This window comes from Pinus tabuliformis, chromosome 7 (genome assembly GCF_031772625.1).
Source record: "Pinus tabuliformis cultivar Carrire ecotype Pingquan chromosome 7, CPIR1, whole genome shotgun sequence".
NCBI classification, from domain to species: Eukaryota; Viridiplantae; Streptophyta; class Pinopsida; order Pinales; family Pinaceae; genus Pinus; species Pinus tabuliformis.
In genome coordinates this window covers 1,858,398,724-1,858,410,466 of record NC_142293.1, presented here as the reverse complement: position 1 = coordinate 1,858,410,466, position 11,743 = coordinate 1,858,398,724, and the positions used below count along the sequence as shown (strand labels likewise).

Genomic DNA, 11,743 nt, shown 5'->3' with positions numbered 1-11,743 from the left:
TTTACTAATTTTATGAATAACATTTTGAAATTTTTCATTCCACATAAAATTAATATAAAATTTCACAAGAATAGTCCATGCTAGCTAGGACAAATAAATTCGACATAGATTTCACCATGCTAGCTAGGACAAATAAAATGTCATTTATATTTTTGGAACACATTATAAATTTAGAAGTTTCTCATTAAAAGCCTAAAAATTATAGTTTTTCCTGGCAATATCATGAGATGTTTTTATTTTTAGTGAAAATTAATCTCCATGCGAGCTCGGAATTAGATTTAGTTTGCCAAGTCAGCATCGCTAACGAAGAGGCCATGAAAGCTGTACGGAACTCTGGCACGGAGCTCAACGGAGGCCACGATTTCAAGGGTCAGAGATTGCGCGTCCATCACCAGAGAACTGGAAATCTCGGTGCCTTCGTTATGGGTAAAAGCCACGATGTACCCGTCGTCCTCCTCGGCATTTGGATCCGAACTCCGGGGCACAAAGAACATCTCACCGTCGAAGCAACCTTCGCCATACGACCTCGAGGCAACCATGCACTCCATGGCAGCCATCGCCTCTACCATATCAAAGTCGAGTTTAACGACCCCGCAGAGTTTAGGCAACGGTGCTCCTATCGACATGTATGCGTACCTGTTCTTCTTGGCAACGAACCGGGGATTGATGACGCCCAACTCCAAACACTTTGAAGACAATGGCTTTCTGGATACAATCCTATTTCTCAAATTTATGCGGACCTTCTCTACTATGGAATGGACCAGATGAGTTCTCTCCACAATGTGCTCCACCGGCCGTACAAATTGGCGGCAATCAACACGATCTCGTCGCCCTCGTCCCACGCGTTGAGCGAATGGAAGAAATTGAGGCCGGGGATATCGAACAATTTCATCGTGGCCTCGTCTGTTGCGTAGTGCGGGAGAACGCCGAGCTGCGGACCTTAGCGGGGTCGCAGCCCATGGGAGAGCTGCCGCCGACAATCATGTTCATGGGGTCCACCACGATCTGGGTATCGGGAAAGATGGAATACTGCTTTGTTATCGCAAAATCATGAATAAACGATGGTTGCAACATCGACAGGATTCCGATGTCCAGTTATTTTTCTCCGGCAGGCGACACTCTGAAATAATTGAGAAATGGAGGAATGAAACTGCAACGGAAAGCGAAAAGCTCTCGCGTCTCGGGTTTGATATTGGGATGTGCTGTCATGGCCATGAAGAGTTTCCCATCGGAGTCATACCTGCCGACAGTGACGATGTCGCCGGATTCCGTGACCTTCATCGCTTACGACAGATCTGATTCCTCGAGCGCCATCAGTGTGCCATTGAAATACAGTGGATTGGTATTTTCCAATCCCGTGCCATTGAAGGGATTAAAGAGGCTGAGAGCCACTCTGGCGTTGAACAGGACTCCCCTAGCCAATCTGGCGGCGAGGCTGTAGAAACCGGAAAAGAAGTTGGGCACCACCCAGCCTCCCGCTGTCTCTTCTTGCACGAATTTGTGCGTGTGGACAAAACGGCTGCAGAACGTTACTCGGCAATCTTTGATCATGACGGCGTGAAGCATTCCGTCACCCTCTAAAAGATGGGGGCCGCCTCTGGGGACGTATCTGGGATTCGGCCCATTGAGAAACGGAGTAATGAAACCGCAATGGAAAGCGAAATGGAGGAATGAAACAGCAACGGGATTGATCTTGGGATGCGCTGTCATGGCTATGAAGAGTTTCCCGTCGAAGTCATACTTGCCGACAGTGATGATGTCGCCGGATTGCGTGACCTTCATTGCGTATGGCATATCTGATTCCTCTTCAGCCATCAGTGTGCCATTGAAATACAGGAGACTGGTATTTCCCAATCCCGCGCTGATGAAAGGATTAAAGAGGCCGGGAGCCACTCTAGCGTTGAACAGGATTCCCTTGGCCAATCTGACGGCGAGGCTGTAGAAACCGGAAAAGAAGTTGGGCACCACCTGGCCTCTCGCTGTCTCTTCTTGCACGAATTTGTGCGTGCGGACGAAACGGTTGCAGAACGTTAGTCTTTGATCATGAAGGCGTGAAGCATTCCGTTAAGATGGTGGCCGCCTCTGGGGACGTATCTCGGATTCAGCCCATTGCGGATATAATCACCGTCAATGCAGGCAGGGAGATTGCCCTGTATCTTGTCGCACACCACTAGTGCAGTGTCTTGCACGGCAATGAAGTTTCCAGCCAACAAAAATCTTGGATCCACGGAAGGCCTCAGCGGATTATCGATAAATTTATTTATAAGATCATCCACAACATTGCATAAAACTGCCGCTGAAGCAGCAGAAATGCCATTAAGCGGATTTTCTGAGGGAAGTGTAGCAGTGGGCGTGGGCGTGGATTTCAAATCATTACTTTGAGATCCAGTGCCATTGACAACGGTTTTGTTCTTCTGATATCTTGGATGACTTGAATATGTCTTAGCATGAAATTCCCTCAAGATAATCTTCTTAAGCTCACTTCCATCTGGAACATAGATCCGGTCCTAAAACTTGACCAAGCCATCTACTGTGAGATGATAGTCCCCATTCCAATCACCTATACCATGTTGATAAAATCAATATACTTGTCATCCTGTTGTCCTTCCTGCAAAATCCGATCTTGTAAATATGTACCATAAAAACTCATAGTTGTTATGTGATTTACCTGTATCCTCCTGCTAAGAGCATCTACAACCTTGCCCTCTTTACCTTTAATGTACCTGATCTCAAAGTCGAACTCACTGATCGTGGACAACCATATGGCTTGCTTGGCATTCAAATTAGGTTGGTAAAATATATACCTCGATCCACTGTGATCACTCATCAAGATGAACCTCCTACCAAGAAGATAATGCATCCACATCTTCAAAGCATGGATGATTGCTGCCAACTCAAGATCATGTGTCAGGTAATTCTGCTCATGCTCATTAAGTTTCCTTGATTCATAGCATACTACCTGTCCTTCTTGCATTAGGACTGCACCAAGCCCTCTCTTGCAAGCATATGTACATACCACAAGCTCTTTGTCCAGATATGCAAACAACTGCTTCAACTGCTCAAAACTAATTACACATTCCTCTATCCATTCAAACTCCTTACCTTTCCTTTACAACGATGTAATAGGATAAGAAATATGTGAGAAGTTATTGATGAACCTCCTGTAATAACCTGCTAACCTCATAAAGGACCTTACCTCATCCACATTCCTAAGAGTCTCCCACTCCATGATAGCCCTTATATTTTCTGGATCCACTGTTATGTCTTCCTTGGAAACCACATGTCCCAAGTAATGTACCTTTGTATGAAAGAAACTTCATTTATTGAGCTTATCATACAACTGATGTTCTCTTAGCAATCTCAATACTGCTGCTAAATGTTCGACATGTTCTTCCTCAGTCTTAGAATATACCAATATATCATCAATGGATACAATAACAATCTTGTCCAGATAAGGACACAACAGACTATTCATCAAGCACATAAAGTAGTTGGAGCATTAGTCAAACCAAATGGAACTACAACAAACTCGTAATTCTCATACCTAGCCTAGAAAGCAATCTTGTAGATGTCTTCTTCTTTGATGCGTACCTCATGGTATCCTGATCTCAGATCAATCATCGAGAACACTGTTGCTCCCTTCAACTAATCAAACAAGTCATCAATCCTCGGAAACAGATACCTATTCTTGATGGTCACTTTGTTAAATTGTCTGTAATCAATGCATAACCTAAGAGTATCATCCTTATTCTTCACAAACAACATTGGTGCACCTTAAGGCGATACACTTGGCCTAATGTATCCCCTGTTAGGCATATCCTTCAACTGCAACTTCAACTCAACCAACTCTGGTGTGCTCATCTTGTAAGGCGCCTTTGATGCTAGCCCTGCCCCTAGTACCAACTCAATAGAAAATTCCACTTCTGTGTGAGGTAGCAACTTTGAAATATCTGTCGAAAACACATCCTGGAATTATTGTAGAACTAGGTACCTTCTCAAGACATTTGCATCCTCAACTTCCTTACCTTTGTCATCGAAAATATGCAATGCGAATAACACACACCCTTTCTTGCGATTGTAACTGATGTTTCCTTCTTCTTACCATGCAAGAATCTTTGTTCCCCATTGTCATCCAGACACTCAATAGCCTTGTCATAACATTCCACCTTGGTCCTATGAAGATACAACTAGTTCATTCCCAACAACATATTATATGATCCTAACAACAATACATTCAAATGTGATGATGTAGGCATACCATTAAAATCAAATGTAAAAGCTCCTACCTAGTGATAAACTCTCTTATTTGTACTTGTATCCAACTGCACTAACCAAGATTTTGCATGCACTTATTTATTCAAAACACAGTTATCCACCAGGTCAAGATTAACATAACTATAATTAGCTCCAGGGTCAATAAAAATAGAAACAACTTGACAATAAAAAACAAAAGCATAAAAAAAAATTATATTGATTTCAATAGTTATACAACTTGAAACAGGGTCAAATAATAAAATTACTAACCTAAACTCTATGCAACATGCAATGGCCAGACAACTCCAAAATACCAAATATGTGTAGAGGTTGTATATTTCTTTCAACCACACATCTAAATATTTGTGAACAATGCGCTGAATACCACCATTTTATAATGCTAAATACCTAAGTTAACCTTATAGAAAAGTGATTATTTTAAAAATTGTTATTTTCCAAACCATCTTTTATTTTTTTATTTTTATTTTTTTTATTTAAAATAAATTATAAATTCTTTAAAAATAATGGGAAATTCAATTTTAATCAATATATATTAGCATGTGATAAATCTAAATAATACAAAATTTCTATCAAACAAAAATGAAAATAGATTTAATCAATTTAATTTCAAGTGGTGTGGTTGTTCCACTGCGAATTTGATAACTGAATTATGATAAGTTTTCCCTACTGTATAGTGATTCAGTCATTTTACAACTTTCAAGATACTCCATCTAGATAACTAATTAGTGGTCACTCAAATAATTAAATTAAATTATATATTTGTAAAACAATTAGGAAAAAATAATTAAGTAACCATTTTAATATTCTTGCTATGTATTATTAGTGTTCCTATATATGAGATTATTAAATGAATATAATCTTAAAATTTATTGAAATTTGTAAAAAAATTGTTTAAATATAAATATAAGAATTATTTTGAGGAAAATATGTCTTACAGGTGTAAGATGATGTAAATTCAATAATGTTTAAAGTTATTATAATAATGTTTATTAGATTAATCGTTAGAAATCAACATGTGTAGGATGATGTAAATTAAATAATGTTTAAAGTTATTATAATAATGTTTATTAGGTTAATTGTTAGAAATCACCCTAAAAGAGAAGGATAAAAATTATATATATATATATATATATATATATATATATATATATATATATAGAGAGAGAGAGAGAGAGAGAGATTATTTTGAATAAATGGTCAATAAATACATGGTTAAAATATTCTTTATAAACAAATCATTAATTCAAATTAAAATAATTATAATAATATAATTATTATAAATTAATTAAAATTAAAATAAATATAATAAAATATAAATTAAATTAAATATTTTACCAATTTTATGAATAACATTTGAATTTTTTCGTTCCACATAAAACTAATATAAAATTTCACAAGAATAGTCCATGCTAGCTAGGACAAATAAATTCCACCTAGAACTAATAAAAGATTTCACCGTGCTAGCTAGGACAAATAAAATGTCATTTATATTTTTGAAACACATTATAAATTTAGAAGTTTCTCATTAAAAGCCTAAAAATTATAGTTTTTCCTGGCAATATCATGAGATGTTTCTATTTTTAGCAAAAATTAATCTCGATGCGAGCTTGGAATTAGATTTAGTTTGCCAAGTCAGCATCGCTAACGAAGAGGCCATGAAAGCCATAAGGAACTCTGGCAGGGAGCTCAACGGAGGCCACGATTTCAAGGGTCGAAGATTGCGTGTCCATCACCAAAAAACTAGAAATCCCGATGCCTTCGTTATGGGTAAAAGCCACGATGTACCCGTCATCATACTCGACATTTGGATCCGAACTCCGGGTGTCACGCCCCTACACTGGCAGTACTCTTCCAACCGCACTATAGCGAGGTGTAGCACTACCAACCATTTTCTTTTCACTAATACTTACGATTGTAGACTACGCCTAACATTCCATAGTTTATTTTTCATTACCAAGTATTATCTTTATCCTTTATACAAATGAAAACCCATACATATTCATCATCAATAGCAATTAACACATATACAATTGCACAACAGTATAAAGGGAGGGGCAAATCCCTCCAATATGAGTCTGCCCGATATCAATATATATAATCTTCTTTTATAAGTACAAGATAAATCTTGGGAAACCCCAAATTTACACTTAGCCAAATTTCCAACTTTCGGCAAACTCGGTTGCCCAGCTCGTCGGCGCCTCCGCATGGTCGCTGCACGACTCTCCAACCCTTCGTTCACCTCGTCGCACGATTGTGTCATTTGCCCAACTTGGGCGCGCCTCGTCATAACCAAGTCGCCACACACGGGTGCCTTCGCATGAGTCACACCTCCGTTCACAACTCCAACACTTCACCGTCGTTTCGTCGTGCACGACGTGCCCTACTCGAGTCGCCCGTCTACACGATTCTTCGCTTCGGCGTGCACGACGCGCCCTCGCCCAGCCGCCCATCTGCACGTCCACCCGTTCACCCAAACTCGTTCATCCGAACAACTTCACCTGAGTCGCCACACGACTTCACCCAGGTGACCACACGACTTCCCCCGGCTCGCCTGAACGACTTCACCCGGGTCACCCGACGACCTCACTCGGCTCGCCCGAATGACTTCGCTCGATGACCTTGCCCGGTTCGCTCGAACGACCTCACCCGAGTTTTCTGCCCGATGACCTCACCCGAGTTTTCTGCCCGACGACCTCGCCCGAGTTTTCTGCACGAGTTTTTCGCCCGAGTTTCTCACCCGAGTTTTTCACCCGACTTTCCTGCACGATTTTTTCACCTGAGTTCCGCCCGTTGTGCGGGCTCATCCACGCACCGCAGAACTCTTTGTTCGAAATCGTGTTGGCCGAATGATGATGGCTCATCTCCTCAAACGCTCCACCAATATATATGGGTGGGTGGCAGGTTATGTCACCCGGCCGACCCACGCCCAATGCCCAAGTTGACTCGTTCAACATGTTGCCTTCGCCCGAGTGGAGGGTCGGCCCGCCCAACTCGTGGGACCGCCCTCTCAACTCGCCCAACATCATATAAACTCGTCTCTTGGTTGTTTTACTTCGCATTTCGCACAAGCTCCTCGCCTGTCCTTCACATGGTGAAGGTGACCCGGACCGCAGGTGCTTACATCCTCCCCCACTTGAAGTCATTGTCGTCCTCGACAATATCTCATTCCAGCAACCATCTGTCACCAAGATCACCATACTAAGGCATACACCCCATCGGTATGTCATACATCGGAAAATCATCTCAATCCATGATCATAAACCACCCTGTCACAATATCCACATGCCGCTCCCCATCATGGAAGGCTGGCCCCTCCATCTCAAACTACATGCTTCCTGCAACATATCGTGTCGACCTCATCATGTGTCGTCCTCGTGTGAACTGCTGCCATGATACTCCAACACAATGCTAACACATCTCTGCACACTACGCATCCCCATGTTTTAACTAGTTGGGTAGCTAATCCAACCGTCACGTCCAAACAATGAGAGTGAACATCCTCATGCCATCATCAGTTATTTCTCAGAACATCCCGTCACATCCTCAACTCGATCAAGAATCCATTTCCATATAAGTATAAGCCATGCTCAAGTCCATGAAGTAGCTCTCATCTCATCTGCAACATGTTGTCCATGATGTTTGGTACCAATGTGCTGCATGAAATCAACCGCATCTATCCCAACATCATCCATTTGTAAAACATCCATCTCCTCAAAGTGAAGAGATCATCTCATCAAACTCCGACTCTCGATGCACCACATCCAGGTCCATGAAGCAACCCCCATCATATCTGTATGTGCCATCCCTCAAGTCTGCCATAGAAACAAGTATACCCTTGTCTCATCTATCCATGTGCTGCCCATGATCATAGATCAATCAGCTCCCATGTGTCAAAAGTGGTTAAGTCTCGGCTCAACCCATGCCCAAGTGTTGCCACCAACGCATCATCATCGTTGTAACTCCATCACTCCTAAGTGTCTCATATCGATCCTCCTCATCAAGTCACTCTTTCAAGCTACACCCATACATGTACTCGAAAGTATGCATCCCATTCTACATCAAAGTCTCTGACCTTAGCTCCTCAATGCCTCAGATCCTCCAAGTCCACCATATATGAAGTCTCCAAAAGTCACAACAATCTCATGTCATTGTGAGCTCCATGAGTCATCTCCAACCAACATCTAGCAAGCATACAAATCTCCGCCCAAAGGTCTCTGCAAGATGCCTCAGCTCTCCACGCAGTAGGAATGCTCCATAGTCTACTCACAACTCCATCCAAGTCAATGGCCTTGTTGTACATAAGTGCACAACCTCTCCATCGGCTCATAAGCAAAACATCTCCATGTCACACCAGCAAATCCACCTGCACAACATCCCTGCCTTGGCACTCCTCATTGGATGCCCATAAGTGACACCTCTACAAGTGCTCCTGCATAATGTCCTTGCATAAGACTGCCATGCTCCATGTCTCCAACCTGATGTCCATGACTAAGTTTCCCATGTAGTCCAACCAAGTAGACCCATCACGACAATCGGTCATCCTCATCCAAGTCTACAATTTTCGGTCTAGTGAACTCGGTCACCCAACCATATCATCATCACATGAGTCTCTCCACCATAGCTCCCCCACTAAAGGTTCCACCAAGACTTGCTCTTGGTCTCGGCCATGAGAAGTCCACCCAAGTATCATCATACTCAAGTGTGTGCCCTCCAATTTGTCCATGAGTCATGCCAGGCACTTAGCCAATTCTCCATGTGGCTAAAGCATGACCCATTCCTCTGCAACGATCATCATGTTCCTCCCTTGTCACTTACCTTTGTACCTTCTACCATAAGGTCACAAACAACCCCAACAAGTCCTGCAACAGTCAACAATCCTTGCTTCTCCATACAAGGTCTCATCGTAGACATCCATGGTAAGATGCTCCCTTGCATCGGCAAACTGATTTTGCTCTTCCCTGCATACGGTTCATCTACCAAATGCTCAATTGAAACACAAGTATCAATAATACTTACATCATCATTGTGAGGCTCCTCCATGTGAGTATCCTCATCCATCCATGTTTGCAAACTACACGATCCTGGTCCAACTTGATCAATCTCAAGTTTATCCTCCATCGTTGTCATATCTGCAACATCCCCAATCATCACGGCTTCCTCTTCCTTGTTAGCACAATCTGCAACTTCATCCTGCTCCATTGTCCAACCAAGTTGAAGAAGTTTGTCTTCAACATTCGTTTCCAAAACTTCAAGTTCCTTTCGAATCTGGGGATTCTCTTCTTTCATCCACTTCAACCTGTATAAGGTAAGCAAGAGCTTCCCTTCGCATTCTTCCAAACCTGCCATGCCTTGTCGTTCAGCTTGGCCCAAGCACTAAGCTTCACCTCTGCTAAACCTGTTTCACCAGTCACCTGAATCACCATGATATTCTACCTGTCACCTGCAAAACTTAAACTTCCTGCCAAGTCTTTGGTCTTTGTAGAATCAACTCCTTGATTCAGTTCACCAAGTTTCCTGCAAAACTTGGACCAGCTCTGATACCACCTGTCACGCCCCTACACTGGCGGTACTCTTCCAACCGCACTATAGCGAGGTGTGGCACTACCAACTGTTTTCTTTTCACTAATACTTACGATTGTAGACTATGCCTAACATTCCATACTTAGTTTATTTTTCGTTACCAAGTATTATCTTTATCCTTTATACATTCCATACATATTCATCATCAATAGCAATAATACCATTATACGATGTATGATCGATATCAATATATATATATATAATATATATATATATATATACATACAATTAACATATATACATATATACATAATATATATATATATATATATATATATATATATATATATATATATATAATATATATATAATCTTCTTTTATAAGTACAAGTTAGATCTTGGGAAACCCCAAATTTACACTTAGCCAAATTTCCAACTTTCGGCAAACTCGGTTGCCTAGCTCATCGGTGCCTCTGCACAGTCGCCGCACGACTCTCCAACCCTTCGTTCACCTCGTCGCACGATTGTGTTGTTTGCCAACTTGGGCACGCCTCGTCGTAACCAAGTCGCCACACACGGGCACCTCCGCATGAGTCACACCTCCGTTCACAACTCCAACACTTCACCGTTTCCATCGTTTCGTCATGCACGGTGCGCCCTACCCGAGTTGCCCATCCACACGATTCTTCGTTTCGGCGTGCACAGTGCGCCCTTGCCCGGCCGCCCGTCCGCACGTCCACCCGTTCACCCGAACAACTTCACCCGAGTCGCCACATGACTTGACCCAGGTTGCCACACCACTTCACCTGGCTCGCCCGAACAACTTCACCCGAGTCGCCCGACGACTTCACCCGGCTCGCCCGAACGACTTCGTCCGGGTCACCCGACGACCTCGCCCGAACGACCTCACCCAAGTTTTCTGTCTGATGACCTCGTCCGAGTTTTCTGCCCGACGACCTCGCCCGAGTTTTCTGCACGAGTTTTTCACCCGAGTTTCTCACCGGAGTTTTTCACCCGACTTTCCTGCACGATTTTTTCACTCGAGTTCCGCCCATCGTGCGGGCTCATCCACGCACGTCAGAACTCTTTGTTCGAACTCGTGTTGGCTGAGTGATGATGGCTCGTCTCCTTAAACGCTCCACCAATATATACGGGCGGGTGGCGGGTTATGTCACTCGGCTGACCCACACCCAATGCCCAAGCCGACTCGTTCAACATGTTGCCTTCGCCCGAGTGGAGGGTCGGCCTGCCCAACTCGTGGGACCGCCCTCTCAACTCACCCAACATCATATAAACTCGTCTCTTGGTTGTTTTACTTCGCATTTCGCACGAGCTCCTCGCCCGTCCTTCACACGGTGAAGGTGGCCCGGACTACAGGTCCTTACACCGGGGCACGAAGGATGGCTTACTGCCGAAGCAACCTTCGCCATACGACCTCGAGGCAACCACGCACTCCATGGCAGCCATCGCCTCCACCATATCAAATTCGTGTTTAACGACCCCCAGACTTTAGGCAACGGTGATCCTATCGACATGTATGCATACCTGTTTTTCTTGGCAACGAACCGGGGATTGATGACGCCCAACTCCAAACGTTTTGAAGACAATGGCTTTCTGGATACAATCCCGTTTCTCAAATTTATGCAGACTTTCTCTACTGTGGATGGAATGGACCAGATGGGTTCTCTCCGGAACTTGCTCACTGGGTAAGAATTGGCCACAATTATTACGATCTCCCTAGTCTCCATATAGGATACTAGAGGCATTCGATATTCTTCTTTCTAATCGTCCCTGTACCAGTATACTTCTGAGCCTGATAGATAGAACTTTCGCTGAATAAAATCCTTGCCACTTGCCATTTGCTGCAACTGATAGTTGTTTCCCTGTTGTACCAGATTACTTTAACGGGCATTCCTTCTGGTGCCCAGTACTTTGGTACCCCAATACT

General features: G+C 43.1%; 1 pseudogene; it reads right to left on the bottom strand.

The window, feature by feature from the left end:
• Positions 1-278: 278 nt before the first annotated feature.
• On the bottom strand, positions 279-11,543 carry LOC149255851 (putative carotenoid cleavage dioxygenase 4, chloroplastic pseudogene; annotated as a pseudogene).
• Between the last annotated feature and the right edge of the window lie 200 nt (positions 11,544-11,743).